Genomic DNA, 27,947 nt, shown 5'->3' with positions numbered 1-27,947 from the left:
CCTCCTCGTATCATGCCGCACACACCTGTCTAATCAGAGGTAATCTGGAGATTTTTCTTTAAGGGTCCATACTTCTCCTGTGATGTGATTGGAGAAATGATAGGATCAGTATGGGTTTCTCACACTAAGGGAGTTCAAATTATATGAGAGAGTAAAAGCAAGAGAGATGTCAGAGAAGAAGGGAGAAGTTGGGGCCTTTGTCTAATTAAAAGCATGTGAGACTTAGCAGGTGTGATGAAGGCCTGCCTACTGGGGATGGGTGGAGGGAAACTACACTGTCACAGAGGAGAGAGAGATGAGAACAGATGAGTAAAAGATGGAGAGGAGGTAGTTTGAGGGAAGAAAGAGAACAACTGAAATGAGGTGAGAAAGAGGGAAAAGGGACAGGATGTGTGTGTGTGTGTCAGTGTGTACATGTGATTGTATCACCTGTACACTTTATTTTTTTTGTGTGTGTGTGTGTGTGTGTGTGTGTGTGTGTGTGTGTGTGTGTGTGTGTGTGTGTGTGTGTGTGTGTGTGTGTGTGTGTGCACGTGATTGTATGACTCTTAAACTGATATCAGTGTGTGCACATCTGCTGTGATTTGGCTTGTTGTGTCAGACAGAAGTGCTGTGAGTTCTTGGCTCAGCAGCCTGTAATCAAAACCCACACCCATAATCCACACGGTGCAGTGAAGCCCGCCCATGCACTCCCCCCCCCCCCCCCCCCACACACACACACACCCCCCACACACACACACACACATACACACACATTGACTCACACCCACATACACTGAATGCACATCCGGTCTCACAGGCAGGACGTTAAGACCAACCACAGGCATAAACTCTCTCACACACATACACACACACCTATAAGTATGTACCTGCTGCTTGCACAGCACTTCCTCTGCACCCATTACACACTTCAGCCACCCACACATTACAGTATTTGTTCTCCTTTTCTCTCCTTGTGAAGCCATTCCTTTTCCCCATAATGAGGCCAGGGAGACAAACAACAGCAGTCATCCTAGCCCATGCTGTTATACCCTGGTCTATGAGTTTTTCCTGGTCATGCGGTGGGGAAAACTCTTACCCCATTACCGTCGCCCCTCTACTCACATGTATGGCCCACTCCAGTACATATGGCTGGTCAAGGCAAGGACATGGAACTATTAACTCTATGACTCACAAAAGAGGACCCCGAGAGTGACTCACACTCTCTCTCACACCCTCCCCTGCCGTCACTCACACACCTATCCCCAAACCATGTATAAAACAACATAACCGCATAGCTTCACTCTCCACACCCACCCGGTCCACACATACTATTGTTCCTGTTTCATGTGGTCTGCTTTCTAAATGTACAGTTTGTGTTATTCACCTACTATTGGGTCAGTCATCCACCTTCCCTCCCTTCAGTCCCGTTCAGTAAAAGGCACACAGATGTCACAATAGTGTTTCATTTCACCAGAGTCGCTCACATTTGAAACTTTTCTGAGACATTCACTAGAAAGGTTTGGGTGGGTTGGATTCCATACACGTCAGCAGTGAAACTATTATTTGAAGCATGGATGAGTGAGATTGTGAAACATGATTGTATCCTGGTTGAACCTCATCTTTTTCTAAATATGGTTATGTCCCCTGCCTTGGCCATGATGACGGGTTGAACCTCATCTTTTTCTAAATATGGTTATGTCCCCTGCCTTGGCCATGATGACGGGTTGAACCTCGTCTTTTTCTAAATATGGTTATGTCCCCTGCCTTGGCCATGATGACGGGTTGTAACAAAATGTTCTCCACCGTCGCAGTACAGTGTGCTCACATGTACCAAGCAAGATATCCGAATGGCTCCAATGGGGTCATTTTAAACCATTCTGCACCATCTCAGACATGTGCTTGTCAACACATTTCATACCACAGATATGAGGAGTGTTAGATTTTACTCAGACATGTTTATGATGATAGACTGATGAAGTTATTAGGTATGAGCTATCTGAAAAGATTCATTGCTAATTGAGAATAGAACCGTAAAAGGCACTGTATCTTAGCAGCAGTGGGTTTTTTGAGCTGCTGTGTGTGCAGTGTAGTCCGGGTCAGTCACTGTGGGGTTGTTCTCTTTCTTTCTGTGCTGTGTTCCCAGGCTCTGTGGACCTGCTCCCTGCCTAGCCCCCTGCTCTTTGTCACTCACAGCTCCTCCGGTTACGACCCTGCATCTCCAGAGGCCTCCGAGGCCTCGCCTAAATTGGTTTCAGCAGCTCTGCGGACAGCACCAGGAACCTGAGTTAGGATGTTAGCAGGCTAACCCCTATGAACCTCCTGACTCAAGGCCTCTCAAAGCCTCCCTGCCTTTGAAGTGCCTTATGACTTTCCTTCCTTGCCCCCAAACCACTTCAACGCTGTCACCCCCATCCTCACCACAACCTCCTCCTCACACGCCAAGGTTTCTTCACTCCTCCCTTTCTCTCTATCCCTCCCTCCATCGCTCTGCCCTCGGGCCTTGTACTCCACCCTCGTGTTTCGCCCCTGACTTCCTCCCACTCCCATTCCTCTTTCCATTCCTCCCCCTCTTTCCCCCTTTACCCCTCTCTGCCTCTCCCCTGGCCCTGTCCCCAGGGCGCTGCGTGCCTCACACATTCCTCAGCGCTGACTGGCTGTGTTTACATAGACCCCCTCTTTCTCTCCAGTGTGGACCCGGGCTGCAGTACCGCAAGGGCGGCAGGCTGCAGCAGGGCTGCCACTCCACCAGAACACTGAGACACGTTCAGTAACCCCCCCCCCCCTCTGTTCTACACCACTGGCCCCTACGACTTCTTCTCACACACGTCACTTGCTGTTACAGTACCGCTGTGTGAAAACTGTGAAAATGCCAGAAGCCTTGATTTGAATTGTATTGGAGAGGACATTGTCATGGAGAAATTCAAAGTTCAAATGGAAGTTGTTATAATATAGCATGGAGGCTGCAGTGGTTGAACAAATGTCGAGAGCAGAGCCTGTACTCATTTGTCATTTCATACGGGAAAACTGTAAGTGGGCCAATGGCGTGTGCCAGATTCATTGATAAAGAAATGGTAGGTCAAGTTAATATTCTTATAGCGCTCGTTCGTGGACAATTCAGCAGCCACCTGACTTTGGTTTATTAAGGACATCTCATTAAGGAAACAGAAAGAGAGGGGGTGTGGGAAAGACGGTGGTCAATAAGATCTTGACAAACATGAGTGCATTAGCAGTTCCTCTATCATCAATGTACCACTGGCTATGCGTCACTTGCACTGCGTTACCTATGACAAAACAGTCAGCACATTCAAATATCATTGTCTGCTGCTGCTGCATAATTCAGTCTTTGGAAAACAGTGGTGCAGGTTTCTGATTTCAATGTTCTTATTCACCCTAGTTCCCAGACAATTCCTCGTCTTGTGAACTACATTCCAACCCCCCACCCTGCATCCTCTCCCCTAACCCTCCCATATTAGGATATTATTAGTGTGACACTTGTACGACCATTTCCTGGTTGCACTACTGTTCATTGTGCCTGTACTCGCTTGGCAATTTGCCATGTTAATATGTCTCCATACTTAGTATAATAGCCCATTGTGAACTATTTGGAATAATAGAGGCGGCAACAATGGTAATCTTATCCTTTGATCTCCTGCTGCAGGTGAGGCTTGGGTAATGTGTTTGTTGGCACCTTCCATGTTTCATCTCAATTCCAGTAAACCCAGTAACATTGAGGTAAACAGAGGAGTGACCTACTGATGCCCTACCCTCTCTTGTTTGTTTGTCTTTCTGTCTACCCACATTGACACACAACCAGTGTGTGGCCAGGGCATGTCCTTCAGGTTAGGTCACATGATGGCAAATTCCTAGGTAAATAGGAAACATTTGCAGTCTATTCATCTTCTACTTTCATATTGTGTTAGTTTCCCAGAAAACTCAACTCCCAAGCTGTGTCTGCCTCTCTGAGTCTCCTGCCTGCCACCAGTGGGACAGTACAGTAATACTGGAGCAGTCCCTCTTGGAAAGAAAGGCTCTAGCAAGGAGTTAAAAACGCCTGAGACGGAGAGGGGGAGGAGTGGGAGGAGAGGGAGGGAGCGGCTGGCTCAAAGGTGATGAGCTCAGGGCCATGGAATCAGAAGTGCACAGACGTTGCTCTTTGCTCTAGTACGCCCCTGCAACACCACTCCACCCACACCTCACGCCCTCTGCTCTGCCTGGAATGCCGGCTCTCGCCCCTCTCCACTCTCCCCCTCCTCTCCCTGGCTCCCTCGCCCCTCTCGCCCACCCTCCGGCCTCAAAAAGGAGCTCAGACGGCTGCAGCATAACAGTTCCATCCAAAAACCACTCTCACTTTGAGGCCACAGGAAAAAAATAGAGCAACCCAGATTCGTGTCTGTGCTCCTCAAATACGCCGCAGCATAAAGAACCATGGACTAAAAATATCCCCGAAAGCAGCAGGAGGAGGAAAAGCCTGATCCATTGGAATTTTAAGTTCATAATTAACCCACAGACGCAGCAAACTCTGATGCTAATACTAAGCTAGTGGTGTGCTGGTAGAACCACAGACACAGTGTTTGTCTATTATCATGTCTCTGTGAGTCAGAATGGAAACTCTCTGTCTGTGATTCAGGATGGAATAAGACTGTTAGACTGTTTTCTCCTCAGCACAAGGTGCCCATCAGCAGCCCATGTTCTTGAATGAGCTGAGTCAAGTTAACCTTTTGAAGGCATGAGACAGACGGCAACACATCAGGTACTGCTAGAATAAGTACCCATCCCTTTATTCATTACTGTCTGTCTGGTGCTGTCTCAGAGCTGGACAGTACAGACTGTCTACTGATGTTCTCTATGAATTATCTATGACTATGAATAAACCCCCTGGTGATTATTGCTAGTCATGACATTTTCAATTCAAACACTTTGCTTAAGTCACACCCTGATCTGTTTCACCTGTCTTGTGATTGTCCCCTACCCCCACCAGGTGTCTCCCGTTACCTCATGTGTACTTATACCTGTGTTTTCTGTTTGTCTGTTGCCAATTCGTCTTGTCTCGTCAAGTCCTACCAGCGTGTCCCTGTGCACTAGTGTTTGCTTTTCCTAGTCTTTCCAGTTCTGACCTTTCCGCCTGTCCTGCCTGACTCTGATTTGGATTACGACTCTTTGTCTGCCTTGACCTACAGATTGTCTGCCCCTTGTACTGAAATAAACTCTGAGACTCGTACTATCCACCTCCTGTGTCTGCATCTGGGTCTTAGCCTGAGCCATGATAGGTTCAATGTGCGATAATGCTATTTGCTAATACTGTATGTTCCAACATAACAGAAGTGATGCTTTTCCATGCAGTAACATTTTGCACAATAAAGCTGTCGGTGTGATTAAGGCGTTAGAGAAAGAACAGCGAGAGAGTGCAGGGGGGGGATGCGCCTGTCATCCAGTTAGGTGTAAAGGATGCTGGTTTTCCTCCCACAGGAGGGAAGGAGGGTAGAAAAGATTGCCAGACTCTCTCCCCTCCTCAAGAAACCAACACTCGACCCCTCTGACGTCCAAAACTACAGATCAACATCCCTTCTTTCTTTTCTTTTCAAAACACTTGAGTGTGCTGTCTATGACCGACTCCCTCTCTCGGAACAATCTTCACTAGCCAGCTACCGCAGGTACTCTGCCTGGCACCTTAGACACTGACACTAGCCAGCTACCGCAGGTACTCTGCCTGGCATCTTAGACACTGACACTAGCCAGCTACCGCAGGTACTCTGCCTGGCACCTTAGACATTGACACTAGCCAGCTATCGCCGATACTCTGCCTGGCACCTTAGACACTGACACTAGCCAGCTACCGCAGGTACTCTGCCTGGCACCTTAGACACTGACACTAGCCAGCTACCGCAGGTACTCTGCCTGGCACCTTAGACACTGACACTAGCCAGCTACCGCAGGTACTCTGCCTGGCACCTTAGACACTGACACTAGCCAGCTACCGCAGGTACTCTGCCTGGCACCTTAGACACTGACACTAGCCAGCTACCGCAGGTACTCTGCCTGGCACCTTAGACACTGACACTAGCCAGCTACCGCAGGTACTCTGCCTGGCACCTTAGACACTGACACTAGCCAGCTACCGCAGGTGCTCTGCCTGGCACCTTAGACACTGACACTAGCCAGCTACCGCAGGTACTCTGCCTGGCACCTTAGACACTGACACTAGCCAGCTACCGCAGGTGCTCTGCCTGGCACCTTAGACACTGACACTAGCCAGCTACCGTCGATACTCTGCCTGGCACCTTAGACACTGACACTAGCCAGCTACCGCCGGTACTCTGCTTGGCACCTTAGACACTGACACTAGCCAGCTACCACCGCTGCCCCTTAGCGACTGCTGCCCCATGTATATAGAGACATTGAACACTGATCACTTTCAAAATGTTAACATATTGTTTATCCCATTTTAAGTGACTTCAGGAAGTATGATTTTTTTCCAAATGTTGTTGTGTTATAGCCTGAATTATTTTATTTTTTTTGCCTGATAATGTCATAGTGGAATTATGTATTATTATAATTTTTTTGTACAAATTTCAAACCCCTTTCTTATAGTAAGCCTAAATAAGTTCAAAATGTGCTTAACAAGTCACATAATAAGTTGCATGGACTCACTCTGTGTGCAGTAATAGTGTTTAACATGATTTTTGAATGACTAGCTCATCTCTGTACCCCTCACATACAATTATCCATAAGGTCTCTCAGTCGAGCAGTGAATTTCATACACAGATTTAATCACAAAGACCAATGAGGTTTACCAATGCCTCACAAAGGGCACGTATTGGTAGATTAATATCCCTTTGAGCATGGTGAAGTTATCAATGACACTTTGAATGATGTATCAATACACCCAGTTACTACAAAGATACAGACGTCCTTACTAACTCAGTTGCCGGAGAGGAAGGAAACCGCCCAGGGATTTCACCATGAGGCCAATGGTGACTTTAAAACAGTTACGGAGTTCAATGGCTTTGATAGGAGAAAACTGAGGATGGATCAACAACATTGTAGTTACAGGTTCAAAATATTCCAAAACATGCATCCTGTTTGCAACAAGGCACTAAAGTAATACTGCAAGTAATGAACTTCTTGTCCTGAAGTGGTGTGTTTGGGGCAAATCCAACACAATATATCCCTGAGCATCACTCTCTATATTTTCAAGCATAGTGGTGGCTGCATCATGTTACTGCTCTTTTGGAGCTAGAAACATAAGCATTTTGCTGTACCTATGATAACATCTGCACATCTGTGTACACGACCAATAAACTTTGTTTTGATTTGACCCTAACAGTCAGGCTTTAAGATGGCTCACTAAAAAGACACCACTCTCCTCTGTGTCACAGAGGCTCTCCGCTCTGCCAAAGCTGACCCTGTCTCCTCTGTGTCACAGAGGCTCTGCCAAAGCTGACCCTCTCTCCTCTGTGTCACAGAGGCTCTCCGCTCTGCCAAAGCTGACCCTCTCTCCTCTGTGTCACAGAGGCTCTCCAAAGCTGACCCCCTCTCCTCTGTGTCACAGAGGCTCTCCAAAGCTGACCCTCTCTCCTCTGTGTCACAGAGGCTCTCCAAAGCTGACCCTCTCTCCTCTGTGTCACAGAGGCTCTGCCAAAGCTGACCCACTCTCCTCTGTTCTCCTCCTCCTAGATCTATCCACTGGCTTCGACACCATAAACCATCAGATCCCCTTCTCCACCCTCTCAGTGCTGGGCGTCTCAGGCTTTGCACATTCCTGGATTGCATTCTACCTGGCAGGTCGCTCCTACCAGGTGACATCGAGATGATCTGTGTCTTCACCACGTGCTCTCACTACAGTTGTCCTCCAGGGCTCAGTCCTAAGCTCTCCTCTTTTCTGTATACACCAAGTCACTCGGCTCCGTCATATCTTCACATGTTCTCTCCTATCATTGCTATGCGGATGACAACTCAACTCATTTTCTCCTTCCCCCATCTGACACCCAGGTGGCTCTTCATTTCTTCGTGCCTGCCAGACATCTCAGCTTGGATGTCGGCCCACCACCTCAACCTCGACAAGACGGAGCTGCTCTTCCGCCTGGGGAAGGCCTGCCCGCTCCAAGACCTCTCTATCACAGTTGACAATTCCACAGTGTCCCCCTCCCAGAGTGAAAATAACCTTGGCGTGACCCTGGACAACATCCTGTCATTCTCTGCAAACATCAAAGCAGTGACTAGGTCCTGCAGGTTCATGCTCTACAACATCCGTAGAGTACAACCTTTCCTTACACAGGAAGCGGCACAGGTCTTAATCCAGGAACTTGTCATCTCCCGTACGGACTAATGCAACTCTCTGTTGGCTGGGCTCCCCGCTTGTGCCATCAAACCCCTGCAACTTATCCAGAATGCCGCAGCCCACCTGGTGTTCAACCTTCCCACGTACTCCCATTTCAACACCGCTTCTCCACACACGCCACTGGTTTCCAGTCAGAGCTCGCATCCACCACAAGACCATGGTGCTTGCCTACGGAGCATAAAGGGGAACTGCCCCTCCCTACCTTCAGGCTATGCTCAAACGCTACACCCCAACCCAAGCACTCTGGTCTCATGGCCATCCCATCCCTATGGGGGTCAGCTTCCTCTCAACGCAGTCAAATGTTTTCTCTGTCCTGGCACCCCAATGGTGGAACGAGCTTCCCCCTGATGCTAGAAAAGCAGAGGTCATGCCCATCTTCCGAAAACATCTGACACCCTACCTCTTCATAGAGCATCTTAAATCAGACATACATGTATCAGTCTTACACCCCCCCCCCCCCCCCCCCCCCCCCCCACACACACACACACACACACATAAAAAAATAAGAAAAAAAGCTTACACTTGTCTTAACCTACTAGCTTTGACTTTGCTGATAACTTCTTTATTGAGCAAAAATGCACTTACATTTATCGGCGGTGACAGTGTTTCCTAGCCACAGTGCAGTGGGCAGCTGGGAGGAGGTGCTCTTATTCTCCATGGACTGTGATATGTGGTTGTCTCACCAAGTTGAATGTAACTGTAAGTCACTCTGGTTAAGAATGTTTGCTAAATGACAAAAAAAATAACATTTTAATCTAAAATGACGGATCATGGAGCCTGAGATATACTAAGGAAACAAACAGCCATCTTTTTCTGGGCACATTGATTTCCACATGAAGAGCAAATACATCCACTCTGTTTGCTCTGGAACCCTTGTGGGTCAGACAAGTTTGCCTTTGACATCATGTCCCAACTACAACATTTTCCGACAAGTTAGAACTGCCAAAGGGGGCGGAGTTGCAATCTACTGCAGAGATAGTCTGCAGAGTTCTGTCATACTATCCAGGTCTGTGCCCAAAACGTTTGAGCTTCTACTTTTAAAAATCCACCTTTCCAGAAATACAGTGCCTTGCGAAAGTATTCGGCCCCCTTGAACTTTGTGACCTTTTGCCACATTTCAGGCTTCAAACATAAAGATATAAAACTGTATTTTTTTGTGAAGAATCAACAACAAGTGGGACACAATCATGAAGTGGAACGACATTTATTGGATATTTCAAACTTTTTTAACAAATCAAAAACTGAAAAATTGGGCGTTTCAAATCTCTGAATGATCCAATGTTGACCTAAATGACTAATGATGATAAATACAATCCATCTGTGTGTAATCAAGTCTCCGTATAAATGCACCTGCACTGTGATAGTCTCAGAGGTCCGTTAAAAGCGCAGAGAGCATCATGAAGAACAAGGAACACACCAGGCAGGTCCGAGATACTGTTGTGAAGAAGTTTAAAGCCGGATTTGGATACAAAAAGATTTCCCAAGCTTTAAACATCCCAAGGAGCACTGTGCAAGCGATAATATTGAAATGGAAGGAGTATCAGACCACTGCAAATCTACCAAGACCTGGCCGTCCCTCTAAACTTTCAGCTCATACAAGGAGAAGACTGATCAGAGATGCAGCCAAGAGGCCCATGATCACTCTGGATGAACTGCAGAGATCTACAGCTGAGGTGGGAGACTCTGTCCATAGGACAACAATCAGTCATATATTGCACAAATCTGGCCTTTATGGAAGAGTGGCAAGAAGAAAGCCATTTCTTAAAGATATCCATAAAAAGTGTTGTTTAAAGTTTGCCACAAGCCACCTGGGAGACACACCAAACATGTGGAAGAAGGTGCTCTGGTCAGATGAAACCAAAATTGAACTTTTTGGCAACAATGCAAAACGTTATGTTTGGCGTAAAAGCAACACAGCTGAACACACCATCCCCACTGTCAAACATGGTGGTGGCAGCATCATGGTTTGGGCCTGCTTTTCTTCAGCAGGGACAGGGAAGATGGTTAAAATAGATGGGAAGATGGATGGAGCCAAATACAGGACCATTCTGGGGGCTGAGGGGGGTCTATTTGCACCCCACTATTTTTATTTCTACTTTGCACATTCTTCCACTGCAAATCTACCATTCCAGTGTTTTACTTGCTATATTGTATTTACTTTGCCACCATGGCCTTTTTTTTGCCTTTACCTCCCTTATCTCACCTCATTTGCTCACATCGTATATAGACTTGTTTCTACTGTATTATTGACTGTATGTTTGTTTTACTCCATGTGTAATTCTGTGTCCTTGTATGTGTCGAACTGCTTTGCTTTATCTTGGCCAGGTCGCAATTGTAAATGAGAACTTGTTCTCAACTTATCTACCTGGTTAAATAAAGGTGAAATAAAAAATAAAAAAATAAAATAACAAGCGGCAACAGTGAGAGACTTACACCCCTCATCACTGTCAAACACTCCCTAAAATATTTCAGCGAGCAGGCCTTTCTAAACGACTCATCCCGCCAGTAGAGGATACCTAGTTGTTCTTTGAAAGTGCTTTCCTCACCATATTAAATAAGCATGCCCCATTCAAAAAATGTAGAACTAAGAACAGATATAGCCCTTGGTTCACCCCAGACTTGACTGCCCTTGGCCAGCACAAAAACATCCTGTGGCGCACTGCATTAGCATTGAATAGCCCCCGCGATGTGCAACTTTTCAGGGAAGTTATGGACCAATATACACAGTCAGTTAGGAAAGCAAAGGCTCGCTTTTTCAAACAGAAATTTGCATCATATAGCACTAATTCCAAAAAGTCGTGGGACACTGTAAAATCCATGGAGAATAATTGCACCTCCTCCCTGCTGCCCACTGCACTGAGGATAGGAAACACTGTCACCACTGATAAATGTATGATAATCGATAATTGCAATAAGCATTTTTCAACGGCTGGCCATGCTTTCCACCTGGCTACCCTTACCCCGGCCAACAGCTCTGCACCCCTCGCAGCAACTTGCCCAAACCCACCTCACTTTTCCTTCACCCAAATCCAGATAACTGATGTTCTGAAAGAGCTGCAAAATCTGGACCCCTACAAATCAGCTGGGCTAGACAATCTGGACCCCTACAAATCAGCAAAGCTGCCGCGGGGCTGGCGGTACTGAAAGAGTATAATCTGAGACGACATTATGAAACGAAACACGCGGACAAAAACAAGAATATGGACATGGAACAAAGACAACAGAGGTGCGATGGCTAAGCCAGGGAAAGGTGCTTCAAAGATGTTTCGAGCTTCGTGAGGAGATTTGTCTGTTCTTGGACAGCAAAGGGAAAGACACAACACAACTCCGAGACGAAATGTTTCTGTGTGAAATGGCTTTTCTGTGTGACATTACGAGTCATCTGAATGCAATAAACTTGCAGCTGCAGGGTCGGGATCGTGTCATCTCTGATATGTACAGTACAGTGAAGGCATTTAAAACCAAACTGACTCTGTGGGAGACGCAGATGCGGAAAGAAAATTTGAGCCACTTTCCCAGCTGCCAGACCATGAAAGAGAAGCTCTCTACCAGTGCGTTCCCGAGCACACAGTTGGCTGATAAAATAGGTATGCTTGCCGCTGACTTTCGACGCCGATTTGCTGACTTTGAAGCACAAAAAAGCAGGTTGGAACTGCTCGGTAACCCATTTGCTGTTGACGTGGAAAGCTCACCACCAAACCTCCAAATGGAGTTGATTGACCTCCAATGCAATGATGCACTGAGGGCAAAATATGCGGCAGTGGGTGCTGCGGAGTTCGCCCGTTTCCTCCCCGGCACAATGCCCCAGCTGCGCATCCAGGCTGCTCAAACGTTGTCTATGTTTGGCAGCACATCTGGACCCTCTCTTTGCAATAAAATTATCTGCCGCATTTGTTGCAACCCCTATTACTAGCCTGTTCAACCTCTCTTTCGTATTGTCTGAGATCCCTAAAGATTGCAAAGCTGCCGCGGTCATCACTCTAGACCCAAACTGTTACAGACCCATATCTATCCTGCTCTGCCTTTCTAGAGTCTTTGAAAGCCAAGTGAACAAACAGATCACCGACCATTTCGAATCCCACCGTACCTTCTCCTCTATGTAATCTGATTTCTGAGCTGGTCATGGATGCACCTCAGCCACGCTCAAGGTCCTAAACGATATCATAACCGCCATCAATAAAAGACTCCTTGCTCGCACATGCTTTTTCAGTTCTGCCCACACATTATCTATAGGATTGAGGTCAGGGCTTTGTGATGGCCACTCCAATACCTTGACTTTGTTGTCCTTAAGCCATTTTGCCACAACTTTGGAAGTATGCTTGGGGTCATTGTCCATTTGGAAGACCCACTTGCGACCAAGCTTTAACTTTGACTGATGTCTTGAGATGTTGCTTCAATATATCTACATATTTTCCATCCTCATGATGCCATCTATTTTGTGAAGTGCACCAGTCCCTCCTGCAGCAAAGCACCCCCACAACATGATGCTGCCACCCTCGTGTTTCACGGTTGGGATGGTGTTCTTTCACTTGCAAGCCTAGAAGGCCAGCAACACGGAGTCACCTCTTCACTGTTGACATTGAGACGGGTGTTTTGTGGGTACTATTTAATGAAGCTGCCAGTTGAGGACTTGTGAGGCATCTGTTTCTCAATCTAGACACTCTAATGTACTTCACCTCTTGCTCAAGAATAGTATAAGATTTTCAGAAAAAAGTCCTGATGCTGAGTATCTGATGCTCCAGATAGTCAGCTAGTCTAAAGAAGGCCAGTTTTATTGCTTCTTTAATCAGCACAACAGTTTTAAGCTGTGCTAACATAACTGCAAAAGTATTTTCTTTTGATCAATTAGCCTTTTAAAATTATAAACTAGGATTAACTAGCACAACGTGCCATTGAAACACAGGAGTGATGTTTGCTGTTAATGGGCCTCTGTACGCTTATGTAGATGTCCCATAAAAAATCAGCCTTTTCCAGCTACAATAGTCATTTACAACATTAACAGCTTTTTTTCTTTCAAAACAAGGACAATTCTATGTGACTCCAAACTTTGAACGGGAGTGTATGTTTTGAGCAGAATAGTGTTTTTTCTTTGACACAACTGCAAACTTCAAGGTGTAGGGCATTCAGGGAGTTGGTCTGATGGTGACTTTGGGTTGTCATCAGCCTCCCCCCTTACTTGTGCTATATCATGAGGATACCTATTAAGATGTGCCTCTTGACAAGTAAATCAGGTGTTAAATGAGGTGAAATGAAAATTGGGGTAGGACTTAAAGCTAAACTGGATACTCCCAGTTAGTCTGTCAGAGAGGTGTTGTTTGAAAGAGGCATTAATATTGAAAGCCTTGGGTCTTTAGTGAGTCACTGGGACTAAAGGAGTCTGCATACTAGGTTCGGCAGACTCCCTTAAAAGACATTCGCTTAAAAAACTAGACAAAAATGGCAATAGTAGTTTGACCCTTTTGAGACGCCTTAGCCACTTCTTCAAAATAGTCTGAATTAATCTAAGATAAATTAAGAAATCGGTCATTAATTTTCACATTTTTGCCGAGGAGGTCTTAGTCGCGCAATTTTACATCTAACTAAGATGTTTGGTGCAGTATTTCTCAAGTGAAAAAATGTGTTGAATGACAGCACTTCATTGAAGAATCCCTACTGTTGACCAATCAAAGGGGCGTAGACTTTGGCTACTTAATTTCGGTTTGCCTCGAGAAAATGTTTTACATGCACGGACAGCCGAAAAAACCCTTGCTGAAGACCAAACGAACAAACGTCACAACCTATCGTCATAATATACGCACAAACTGTGAAAGTGATTCGCATGTGGACGCCTTTAGGCATAGAGGAGTCAGGCAAGTTCTACGTGCAGACTGCCTGTTCCTCCTCACAATGAAAAATAAAGAGGTGACATTCACAGGCCTGACCTGCATGGATGGCTGGAACAATGAAGGTCAAGGAAGAGACATACTCATGTCCTGCCATTTAACAGCACCTTTGAAACGGTGGTATTTTCCTTCATTTCTTTCCAGGGGGCATCTCTCAAAGGGGAGACCCTCTGGCAGTGGCCATCTGTGTGTGTGTGTGTGTGTGTGTGTGTGTGTGTGTGTGTGTGTGTGTGTGTGTGTGTGTGTGTGTGTGTGTGGCTTTAACGATCTGTGTTACCACCATCTGACTCCACTTGTGAAACCTCTTCATGTTCCACCCACTGAGTTTCCACTCCTCCAAAATGTCCTTGAAGACCTCCACAACCAGAGATACATCCTAAAAGTGAATAAATGTGCTAGATTCATTTTTGTTATGTTATTGTTTATCGTTCATTCTGATGATCATGGAATTGTTATTTTGGGGATTTTCAATTGAAGTTTTGTTGTGGAAATAAAAAAAAAGGCAGCATAGGAGGTCATTGTGTAGAGTTCTGTAGATTTGGCTTTGATCAGATAGAGCTGATGCAACCAAAATGTCACCACTCGTTCAGCACGTCCACTGGAGAGGAGCTCTTTTCAGCTAACCTTTTATCAACAATACCACACTTTACGCCGTGACGGCAGTGGAATTCCACATTCAATGAGCGCCGTTCTGCCCATACCAAGCCCTTTTTTCAGCATTCCCAATGTGCTTTGAAGAACTGTTGCCCAGTTGGCAAAGAGAGAGTGGATATAAGCGCCTTGTTGACAAGAAAAACAAAGTTAATCAAACACTTCAGGGTGTGTATGATGTCATGAGTCATAAAAAAAGGTTTGTTTTGCTGCTAGTTACAACACAGCGAGGCCGTTCAGATGAGGCTGCCCTGTGATATATAAGGCTAGTTCAACTTTGGTCATTGACACACCTCATCTCACAACCCACAGTCTCTGTGTTTCTCCACTATCCTCATTCCCAAAGCTTTGTAACCTCTTCACAGGTGTCACCTCCCACTAGGTACAAACGGGTTGAATCAACGTAGTTTCAACGTAATTTGTCAACATATTGTGACATGGAATCTATGTGGAAAATATGTTGGATTTGGAAAAAACGTAAACTGTTGTTTTGAGGGTTATATCCACAGGATTATGTCATCATGGTAGCATCATTGTCGACAAGTTAACAAATGATATGTTGGATTCACATCTCCATCTCAACTAAAAATAAAAGTCAAAGAATATGATTAAGTCAGTGGCCCTGATGGAACTATCCAAGCAACAGATACAGCCCCTTTAAATGTTCATATTTGTTTGCGTTGTCAACCAAACACAATTCAATATTACTTTTGTAAGAGAGTCAATAGCCTAAAGTTACAAAATAATGTAACAGTATTTATCGAACCATTAAAACAAGTAACACCTTCATGGCCACATCTTGAGGTTAGGATAACAATAAATGTCTTCTTACGTAACCATAGAAAGTGTGCATATTCGGGGTCGCAGGTCAATTGCTATAATAATCTGCAATACGTCTTGATCACTTGGACCATGTACTTTTAATGTAATCTCAACTGCAATCCAGGTCATTTGTTTGTGCTATTAGATGAGGTACAGTGATAACACATTAAGTTGTATAAATAAACAAAATATCTGACATAGTATTCTTATTTAATCTTTGGTGTGCTTTTCATTTTCCATTGGAATTTGGTTATGCTTTAAGATGGTTGAAAGCATAGGGAAATTCAACAAACTTTTGGCTGTTTTTGAGTAGGTGAAAATAGGTTAGAATCTCATCAACGTATCTATCAAATATAACCCAATTCTTCACATTGAAATGATGTGTTGTGCTCAGTGGGCATTCCATTGTTGTATTCCAGGTAAACATCATTCCACACAGACAGTGACACATTGTACAGGCCTATGATTCACAACAGGGTGTTTGTCAGCGTGGGTGTTTGACATCCTGGGCGACCATGTTCTTCTGCAATGTCCACCTGTTCAGTAAACACCAGGGGATGCTCTCAACCCAAATATGGCCATGTAGGCCTACATAAATCTCTGTTGGGGGACACACAGTAAAACATACAGGCCCTGGGCTGACATAACATGACCCAGCAAGCAGATACCATGAGATGAGATGGCTCAGGCATCAGAGCTTGGCATAACATGAACATATTTCATAATTTTCCTCCCTTTCTTTCTTTTTTCCTTCCCTCTAGCTCTCTCCCCCCTCTCTTTCCCATCGCTATTCCTCTCCTCCCATTTTCTGTATCCCTTTCTCCCCTGCCGCCTCCCTCCCCTCCTCCCTGTATCCCCTCCCTGCTCTCTCCACATTCCTCAGTGAGTGGGCGGAAGGTTCAATGGGGATGTGGGAGCCCGAAAGGGCAAGGGTTCGCTATTCGCTAGACTCTGCCAGAGAGATATGTTTTATCAGCCATTCCCATCTTACTGGAGCGGCTACTCCGCTCCAGTAAGTGTAAGTGGGTCACTGGACTGCATGGTTGTCCGGAGCCTTGAAGGGGGCAGAGGGTTTGAAATGTGCCTCAGACAGCTGCTCTATACTGGGGTCACTGGATAGAGAAGTGCTGCAGTTCAGTCACAGTGAACAGATCAGCTGCTCTCTCTCTCGGGATAGAGAGGACAGTCACAATCATCAGCTAATGAGTGGAGGACCCCTGGTGGACACTAAGCGCTACTCCAGCTCTGCTATAAAATAGATCTTCGCTTTTTCCTTGGAAGTCCAGACTGTTTTATTGGGATGTACTTTGAGACAAGCTTGAGACAAGTGACAGATAAAAACCATTCAGGTTACATGACTTTAACTTATCTGTAATGGTGCTCATAACAGTATTTATGAATCCTAGTGACTCAGCGTACAGATCTAGCCAGAGATCATCTGATCTGGAATGGATCGTTTTTTCTTGCATAATCTTGCTGCAGTGGCATGACAGACAGAGCCATTGTTTCCTCAGAAGGAGCATTCCAAAGCCTTCTCTCACTTTGTTTGTCTTAGAGCTTCTATCTTATCTCTATCTCAGTGCCTCCAAACAAACTGGTTTTAGATGCAGTGCTGGTCCGTGGGCTGAATGAGTAGGCGACAGAGACACAGGAAGTAGTGGGCGGCCAGTGAACTGTATTTCCTCTTCCTGTCTCCTCACTCCCTATCCCGGGTTATTACTGCAAATCTCAGCTACCCACCATACACCCACATGTGCTTTTGGGAGCACACACGCATAAACACACATACACACGCATAGGTGTATAAACACACACACACACACTTACTGATGCCAAATGATGTCCACGTATAATTATAGCGTAATAAGCATTCAGTACATTAGCTGTTCAGAGGCATGTATTTTTGTCCTCTAGGAGATGCATCATATTTATCCTCCTCTTCAGCCATTACCCTCCCCACCTACCTAGCTGGCTCATAGGCCAGAGACAGCAGGTGGCAATTAAGTGGGTGTCCATCACTCAATCACTCTGTCTATCACCATTAACGAGGGAGGGAATGCAAGGCAGGAAAATACCAAACACAGTGATAATGTGGCCTGTCACACCTCTACTGCCTGCACCTGAACCACAAATATACGCACATGCATGGACACACACACGCACACATGCACACACGCACGCACACACACACACACACAAACACACACACACACACACACACACACACACACACACACACACACACACACACACACACACACACACACACACACACACACACAGTGCCTTGAGAATATTCATACTCCTTTAATACACACAGCCTGCATTCTAAATTGATTAAACACACACAATACCCCATAATGACAAAGTGAAAACATGTTTTTAGAAATATTTGCACATTTGTTGAAAATGAAATACAGAAATATCTAATTTACATAAGTATTCATACCCCTGAGTCAATACTTTGTAGAAGCACCTTTGGAAGCGAATGCACCTGTGAGTCTTTCTGGGCAAGTTTCTAAGAGCTTGATCAGTGCTAGACAATCATTTTGAGGTCTTGGCATAGATTTTCTATTAGATGTAAGTCAAAACTGTAACTCGGCCACTCAGGAACATTCAGTGTCTTCTTGGAAAGCAACTTCAGTGTAGATTTGGCCTTGTGCCATCAAGTAGACTGAACAAGGTTTTCCACTAGGATTTTTCCTCCATTCTGTTTCTTTTTTGTTCTGAAACTCCCCTCTCCTTGCCGATTACAAGCATTCCCATAACATGATGCAGTCACCACTGAAAATATGTGGAATGGTACTCAGTAATGTGTTTTGCTGGATTTGCCCCAAACATAATACTTTGTATTCAGAACAATAAGTTGCTTTGCCACATTTTTTGCAGTAGGCTTCCAGTTTATTTTGCGCAGGCTTCCTTCTTTTCACTCTGTCATTTAGGTTAGTATTGTGGAGTAACTACAATGTTATTGGTCTATGCTCAGTTTTCTTCTATCACAGCCATTAAACTGTAACTGTTTTAAAATCACCATTGGCCTCATGGTGAAATCCCTGAGCAGTTTCCTTCCTCTCCGGCAACAGAGTTAGGAAGGACGCCTGTATCTTTGTAGTGACTGGGTGTATTGATACGCCGTCCAAAGGGTAATTAATTACATCCCCATGCTCAAACGGATATTCAGTGTCAGACTTTTTCATTTTTACCCTTCTATCAGTTGGTGCCCTTCTTTGTGAGGCATTGGAAAACCTCCCTAGTCATTGTGGTTGAATCTGTGCTTGAAATTCACTGCTCGACTGAGGGACCTTGCAGATAATTGTATGTGTGGGGTAAACATTTAAAAAAACATAATTCCACTTGGACATTATGGGGTATTGTGTGTAGGCCAGTGACAAAACAAAATCTCAATGTAATCCATTTTAAATTCAGGCTGTAACACAACAAAATGTGGAAAAAGTCAAGGGGTGTGAATACTTTCTGAAGTCACAGTCACAGACACAAACAAGCCCCCCCCCCCCCCCCCCCTGAAAACACACACACATGACAGATGTTCCAGTACATTGTACAGTTACCCCCCCCCCCCCCCCCCCCCCCCCCCCCCGTCCAGCTCAGAGAACAGAACACGTACTGGCATGATTTATCATGGTGAATCACACAGGCCAATTATACGGCACGCAGAGAGAGGTGTTGCTTTTAACCAGGACACTGGCTATTTATAATGGCATGGGCGTGCACACACTCATTATAGGGCACAGAAGATGGTCACAATGGAAGGGTGGATGAGGGGTAGGGACTGGTTTTGAATGTCACAGGGAAGGTATCCTCTTATCTAAATAGCTGCGGCGGGTCTATTGAAAACACCACTAGAGGACCATTTTAGAAGGAGACAGAGAGGCCCTGGACCCCCTATACGTAAAATGTATGCACGCATGATTGTACGTTGCTTTGAACAAAAGCCTCTGCTAAATGGCACATACAGTATTATTATTAATATCATTATTATATATTAGAAGGAAGGAATAGAAGGGGGTGTTGAAAACCATTGGTGTTGTACTGGTTGGTACACTGGGACATGAGAGTAGTAGAGGGGGTTGAGACGATGGTTGATATGGAAGCTCAATTTGCACTGAAGAGACATGTTTCTGTTCCATCTTGTTTCAACAGGCCAAAACAAAGTCATATGGAAATAGTGAAAAAGCAACTGTCACCGACATGATGTCAATGCTACATTACGTATATCACCAACAGTCATACATCTGAGATCAACCGTGGCAAATTCAGGATAGCCTATCAATTAATATAATATAAAGCTGTGGTGGGTAGCATCAAATATGAATATATTAACCAACCTCCCAACCATGGAAGGCAAACTCTGGAAAAAAAGAATTATTCTCTTTACCTTTAACTAAATTCTGCTTAATTGGCTTGTTAAACTCTAATTAGTCTAACAAGTTGCAGGAAAACAAATAAACACAAACATAATTATCATATCAAATACATTAGCTGTTGGGGATGATAGACTCATTTGACAAACACTTTGTTCTTCTGGTTTTCATTAAAGCTTTTTTTCCCACGTGCCAATCATGCTGCTCCATGCATCAGAGGGAAGTGTGGAGAATTGCTGCCTCATCTACCCTAGCTAAATTCAGAATTTAAATATATCTGTTGTTTGTGGCAATGATTCTGTATTTAAGTGTAGCTGCCTCATTTTGAATAAACTGTGCTGAATAAAGCAGCATTCTCAAACCATCATCACAAATGCCATTGATTTTTTGCATTGACTAGCATTGACCAGCATTGACCAGCATATAGGATTGACCAGCATTGACCAGCATATAGGATTGACCAGCATATAGGATTGACCAGCATTGACCAGCATATAGGATTGACCAGCATTGACCAGCATATAGGATTGACCAGCATATAGGATTGATCAGCATTGACCAGCATATAGGCTTGACCAGCATTGACCAGCATATAGGATTGACCAGCATTGACCAGCATATAGGATTGACCAGCATTGACCAGCATATAGGCTTGACCAGCATTGACCAGCATATAGGATTGATCAGCATTGACCAGCATATAGGTTTGATCAGCATTGACCAGCATATAGGTTTGATCAGCATTGACCAGCATATAGGTTTGATCAGCATTGACCAGCATATAGCATTGATCAGCATTGAACTGCCGATAGCATTGATCAGCATTGAACTGCCTATAGCATTGATCAGCATTGAACTGCCTATAGCATTGATCAGCATTGAACTGCATCCTCATGTATTCAAACTCCCTCACAACACAACTCCTACAAAATAACAAACATGGAATTGTTGAATCTGGTAGAACAAAAATGTGGAAAATTACAACAACAGGAACAAGCTCAAGAGACAAGGCTGGTAAGAGGTAAGAGGTAAAAGCCTAAGGAGGATGATCTGAGTGACTTCATTATCCGACATGTAAGAGCATGCGGTGCTGCTGTACCCACAACTGTTGCCATGGCAACCCTCTTGTCATGTCAGCTGTGTCTCATCTTGGATGAATGGAAACCTGAGTGACATGTGAAGGCCCTCCCCCAGGAGCATGGGGCGGAGTGGTAGTGCGTCAGGCAGCCAGGCAGCCAGGACACACCCACGGCAACCAGGGCTGTTTGTTTGTATCCTCCATGCCAGGATATGATGACGTTGACGCTGGCTGGCTGGCTGGCTGGCTTCCTACAAGACTCTTATGTTCTCACCGGAGGGACACCATAACAACAACAACAACATAGCAACTCCTCCCTGTTCTGTGTAGAGATACCTCTGGAGCTGGAGGACTATATTTCCTGTAACCTCTATCAAGGAATGTTTGTCTCTGTGCAAAGCCTCGTTTGGAAAAGTAGGTATTGAAATGCAGTTATCCGGATCCATGCTGCTTTTGTGACACCTTGATAGGGGCATGAATAGAGGCAGGTGGAAACCAAGCAGATTAGAATGGATAAGACATAAGTAGGACACCTGAATGCATGTGCTTGTACTTGAGGAGTTCACTGCCTATGAGCAGCACTCTCTCCTATATCTGCAAACAGACCTTTTTGCTTCCACTGTTTTTCCTCTTGATGTCCTCCATTCTCTTGAGTGCAGATAGGAGGGATGAGGGGATGAAGAGGAAGGCACGGCAGGTTTCCATGACAACAGCTTTTTATTTGCTCTTCCTCCATGGCGTTGGTGTAGAGGAAAGGGTCTGGCAGAGATATTAGGCAGAGAGACAGGCTGGTGGGCCGGGGTGGGCAGGCGGGGGTGGAAGCCAGTTCGCTGGAAGCTGGCTTTGTCTAGAACAGAATGTCCTCTTTGTACACACCCCTCCCTGTCAGCCAACTTACCAACTCGCTTACCAACTCCCAGCAAACCAAATTGGGACTGTTTGTCCCACACCAGCCCAACATGGGCTAACCCAGCAAGGGCAAGCCCACACCAAGCCCACACAAGCCCAAAATGGGCTAGCTCACACGAACCCCAACACTGGCTAGTTCACACCAAGCCTAGTCCAGACCAGACCAACATGGGCTAGCCCAGCACAGGCTAGCTAACACCAAGCCTAGTCCAGACCAGACCAACATGGGCTAGCCCAGCACAGGCTAGCTAACACCAAGCCCAGCTTGTCAACTACTTCATAATGTAGAAGCGGGGACTCATTAGAATATTTGTGCGTGGTTTGCATACAGTTCTTTTTGTGTAACCGTTACTGAGAGTGTTGTTCCAGTTTAAAGGGAAATTTCACCTTGGCTCTGGCACTGTATATAGTCATTACTATATTAACAACATTATGTTTTGTCATAAACATAAAAAATCACCACACCACAAGCTAGAAGAAGTGAATTTGAATTTCACCAGAAGAGTTTCAACTTCCTGTGTATTCCCGCACTCATAGTGAATGCACGACGCACGGCGGGGCCAGAGAAGGAAGCACCGCCCCACACCAAGCTGTACAAAACGAGGCAACAGTGTGCTTTAGGACCATGTGGATGCCACCGAGTGGCCGGGGAGGCTGTTTGGAGTGCTTATCCGACTGGATTACTATTATTATTATTTATTTTTTTAAGTTGTCCTTCCCACTTCTAAAACAAAAGTTGCGCCCCTGAATAGGAGCATTTACATTTAACATTGCTGAAAGATGTCCAATTGCTCTATCGAAAAAGGACAAGCATATCTACACGCACACTAACATATACTGCAATCAGTATAACATAGAGGCTTCGCGAAATGCCACAAAGCAGGACTACATTCATTTTCAGATCTCGTCCACCCTGTCAATACACTGGATGCGGTCAGTGGGTGTATCAAACCCAGACACGCCTTCTTGGTAGCCAATTATGTGTGAAACACATCTCACTGATGTGCCTCGAACACGATCAAAACAAACCCAGAATCATATTAAGGTGAAATTTCCCTTTAAGTGTTCTGTTGTGTAACGCTCAAAAAGTGTTTATCTTATAAAAAAACATATACAGTATGTGATAACAACAACTTGGTTGTCTTTCTGATGCATTGTAACACATTTCCTAAATAGGTCAAGACATGAAAATTATGCAATTAATGCACTGAGTTAAATTGTGATAAATACAAATCCTATTAAATAATAGAGAAAACTGCTGAATTGGCATAGAGTGGGCTGCCCTGGGCCAATGCCTTGGCGCTAATGTGGAGTGGATGAGTAGGACACATTGCCCCAAAGTGGGCAGGCGACATGGGGCCAATATTTTAACCTGCATTTTTGTTCCTCTCTGATAGAGGGTTGATGCTGACCATGGAAGACTTGGTGGACTTTGGAGTTTCAAAATAAACCTTTTTGCAATAATTCACAAGGACAACACAATCTTGAGTATCCATGTAAACGTTTATTTTAACATTGTGAAATATTCAAATCAATTGATTTAGGGGTTTGAGCATGTCATACTGCATGCAAATTCCTCACTGTACTGTACGGGTGTCAGTATCTTCAAAAACAGATGCATCCCAGACAAAGTACACAGGATAGAGGGGCTCAGTGAACGGGGTCTGGACTCTGTGGAGGAAGATCATTCTGTCAGATGTTGAAGAAGGACAGAGTTCTTGCACTGTGGTCCAGGTACATTCCCAATACTACTATTGAGGGGCGGTAAACAAGTGGGCCTATGGCAGTAGTCTTCATATTATTGTGCCAGAAAACCCAGCCACTGCAATGACTCTCCAAACCCCAGAACTGATCACTGCCTCCAAACCTCTCCTCTCCTGCAGATCCATTTCTATGAGACAGCTAGAGAAACACGTGTGTGTGTGTGTGTGTGTGTGTGTGTGTGTGTGTGTGTGTGTGTGTGTGTGTGTGTGTGTGTGTGTGTGTGTGTGTGTGTGTGTGTGTGTGTGTGTGTGTGTGTGTGTGTGTGTGTACTTACAGGTTCTTCCGTCCCTTAGCAGTTTGATATAGGTCACATGGACCATGACTATTTCTTGCACATGCTCACACACACATCCTCATGCAAATGGGCACAAGCACACACATACACAGAGCCATGCACAGATTTCACACACCGCACACACACACACACACAAACACAGATAGTCTGTCTGAGTTAAGCATGACTCACCTCCTCTTCACCTGGAGTACTGCCAACCCTCTCCAGCCTCCACCCCCTTCATTTGCGTGAGCCCTTCAATTCACTCCAGCTCCACTGTAGAGAATTTCAATAATTACTATTAGCTTTAATCACTAGTCTTACACTTAGGGGTAGGGACCGCAGCATGTCCCTGAACATACTTCAACACACTTAATACATTGATTTATTGCATTGAGCCTGCTGTGAATGGGCTTTCTAAGGTGAGTGGGGAGAAAAATGCAAAGCCTTTTCCAGGATATGCCTACATCTCAAAAACAATGGATGAAGTTAGCTTTATAATGACAAGGGACAATGACCAGTGCAGTGTTGAAATCGGGGAAGTGTAGCATCCAAGGCATCAGCTGTGGTCTCCACATAATGACAGAATTAGAGGTCTACTAATAGCTTTGACTAGTCACGGCACAGCACCACTTGGGAGAATCTTTGGGGAAATTATCCAATTTCCACCATGGAAGATCTATAAAGCAGAGAGGACACTGAAAGGACCCCCCCTCTCCCTCCCTAATCCATATTGCCCCCCGGAGACACATGTTTCGAGACTCCTACACATCTCCACACCACCATCACCACCACTATCCGCCCACCTCCACAAGCAGCATGTGGACAAACCCAGAATAACAATGTGATCTTATTTTGCCTCTTAAAGAGACATGGCCATGGTTTGCGTCAGGAGCTGCTATTTCAGCTGTATATCTGAACGTTTTCAACGTTGATAGATGTATTCTTCTCTTCTGGGAGGTGTGGTCAGTATAATACAGCTTAAAGGGGGAGCAAATGGGAAAGGCTTGCTATTTATGTGATTGGTGCTTGTACTTTTGTTACATACAGTGACTTCTGATTGTACAACGTTCTTGAATTGCAGTGGCATTTGTATCCCTTTGCAACCGTGAAAAACTTAAAAATTGACAAATACACTGAACAAAAATGTAAACACAACATGTAAAGTGTTGGTCCCATGTTTCATGAGCTGAAATAAAAGATCCCAGAAATGTTCCATACTCACAAAAAAATCATATTTCTCTCAAATTTTGTGCACAAATTTGTTTACATCCCTGTTAGCGAGCATTTCTCCCTTTCCAAGATAATCCATCCACCTGACAGGTGTGGCATATCAAGAAGCTGATTAAACAGCTGGGGACATTAAACGGCCAATCTAAAATGTGCAGTTTTGTCACACAACACATTACCACAGAGGGAGCATGCAATTGGCATGCTGACTGCAGGAATGTCCACCACAGCTGTTGCCAGATAATTTAATGTTAATTTCTCTATCATAAGCCGACCTCCAACGTTGTTTTAGAGAACTTGGCAGTACGTCCAACCGGCCTCACAATCGCAGGCCACGTGTAACCACGCCAGCCCCGGACCTCCACATCCGGCTTCTTCACCTGCAGAGACCAGCCACGTGGACAGCTGAGGAAACTGTCAGAAAACCGTCTTAGGAAAGCTCATCTGCGTGCTTGTTGTCCTCACCAGGGTCTTGACCTGACTGCAGTTCGGCGTAGTAACCGACTTCAGTGGGCAAATGCTTACATTCGATGGCCACTGGCACGCTGGCAAAGTGTGCTCCTCACGGATGAATCCGATTACATCTTCCGATTACAACTGGTGGCAGACAGCCTGTATGGCGTCGTGTGGGTGAGCAGTTTGCTGATGTTGACATTGACATTGTGAGCAGAGTGCCCCATGGTGGAGGTGGGGTTATGGTATTGGCAGGCATAAGATATCCACAACAACACAATTGCATTGTATCGATAGCAATTTAAATGCAAAAAGATACCGTGATGAGATCCTGAGGCCCGTTGTAGTGCCATTAATTTTCCGCCATCACCTCATGTTACAGCATGATAATGCACAGCCCCATGTTGCAAGGATCTGAAAATGTCCAAGTTCTTCCATGGCTTGCATACTCACCAGACATGTCATCCATTGAGCATGTTTGGGATGCTCTGGATCGGCGTGTATGACAGCGTGTTCAAGTTCCCGCCAATATCCAGCAACTTCGCAAAGCCATTGAGGAAGAGTGGGATAACATTCAACAGGCCACAATCAACGGCCTGATCAACTCTATGCGGAAGGAGATGTGTCGCACTGCATGAGGCAAATGGTGGTCACACCAGATACTGACTTGTTTTCTGATCCACGTCCCTACCTTTTTGTGTGACCAACAGATGCATATCTGTAAATGTTATGTTTATTCATTGTTTGATTAAAGTACTGGGGGTAAGCAAATTGGCATGTCCCAGTAGTGATGTGTAGAGTTGTAGTGACAAGTGACAAGGGATTAAGAGATATATTATTTTGAATGCAGTAAAGTGAACAAAAATATTGAATATATTGTAAGAATGTATAAAAACAAAGGAGGCTATTAATTAAAATAACTATTTTTGTCCCTCAGTTTTATGTCATAGGTAAATGTTAAAGCCTTGTTAATCACTCATTACAAAGACATACAATGATCTTGACCATTCCTTCCCGTGGCAAACTGTTATTGGCTAATCACACCCTTTTAGTACGTCATAAATTTGAGGATTCCTTATTGGTGTGTCTAAATCAAAGTGTCACTTGGTGTTAGTCAATTTTAATGAACGTTAATTACATTGTTAGCAAAAATGATTAATCATATCACTTCAGTAAATTATTTTTAAAGGGTTTAAAGACCTTATATTAGAGAATATGTGGCCTCCGTTTAAGAAAATCCTTGATAACCTAAACATTTGAATTGGTGTTACCATCATACTTGGTGGCACAATGGTATCATAATGGTAGAAATGATTCTGCCGTATTAGTTGATTTAGACACACATAAATGATGTTCATTTTTCCCAAAATGCCATGCCCAAATGCCACCGCAATTCAAGAATGACCACTGCGATCCTATTTTAGCAGAGGTCTTGTTTTTTCTTTCGTCATCCGTTTTGACTTGGCAGTGGTGCTCAGAACCAGAGCAGACAGTTCTGTTGTGTGGGATAATCAGTATGAGTTAAGCAACACGTATGGCAGCTAAGCCTGAACACATCCAGGTTCACACAGCCTCTGCAATGCTGCATTCACATAATAGCAATCAACATCTAACAGAGAATCCACTGCCAGGACACAGCACTATCTGCTGCAGTCAATAAACTTCTGGAAGAACTGGTCCAGGCAGCTGGCACTTACAGCAACCCCCTTCATCTGACTGCATGTTAGTGCAGCTATACCAGAAATAAACATTCTGTTAATTTCATCTGCATTCCATAGGCTACCATTAATTGAGGTTGCACAGACACACATACTAATACATATGTTTAAATGTGCACGTTTTGTGGCATTCATCACTCTTCTCTCACATTAGTTTAATTATTACTAATGTTTTGGGGTCCTGAGTGAATAATGGGACATTGTGAACCAGCCTATAGCTGAGAGAGTATGAGGAGGCGGTGAAGCAGTCAGCATTGGGTGGAAAACCGTGGTAACGAACAGGAAGCCGCAGAGCGTGTAGGAGGTAAGGCAGAGGATAGCAGCACTCACGTTGGCCCGGCAGCTCTGGTATTTATAGCCTGGCTGTGGTCGGCACCAATATGCTCCTCTGTCTTGTGTAGTGCAAGAACAGCAACATTGGAGGGGCTGCAAAACTGTCAATCTGATCAGACAGGTCTGGTGAA

At 44.8% G+C, this 27,947-nt stretch overlaps 1 pseudogene; it reads left to right on the top strand.

The window, feature by feature from the left end:
- Positions 1-1,729: 1,729 nt before the first annotated feature.
- Positions 1,730-25,721, top strand: LOC139409731 (uncharacterized; annotated as a pseudogene).
- Positions 25,722-27,947: the final 2,226 nt, after the last annotated feature.

This window comes from Oncorhynchus clarkii, chromosome 5, assembly GCF_045791955.1.
Source record: "Oncorhynchus clarkii lewisi isolate Uvic-CL-2024 chromosome 5, UVic_Ocla_1.0, whole genome shotgun sequence".
In the NCBI taxonomy this organism is placed as follows: Eukaryota; Metazoa; Chordata; class Actinopteri; order Salmoniformes; family Salmonidae; genus Oncorhynchus; species Oncorhynchus clarkii.
The sequence above is the reverse complement of the archived record's forward strand: the minus strand, read 5'-3'. Positions and strand labels throughout refer to the sequence as shown.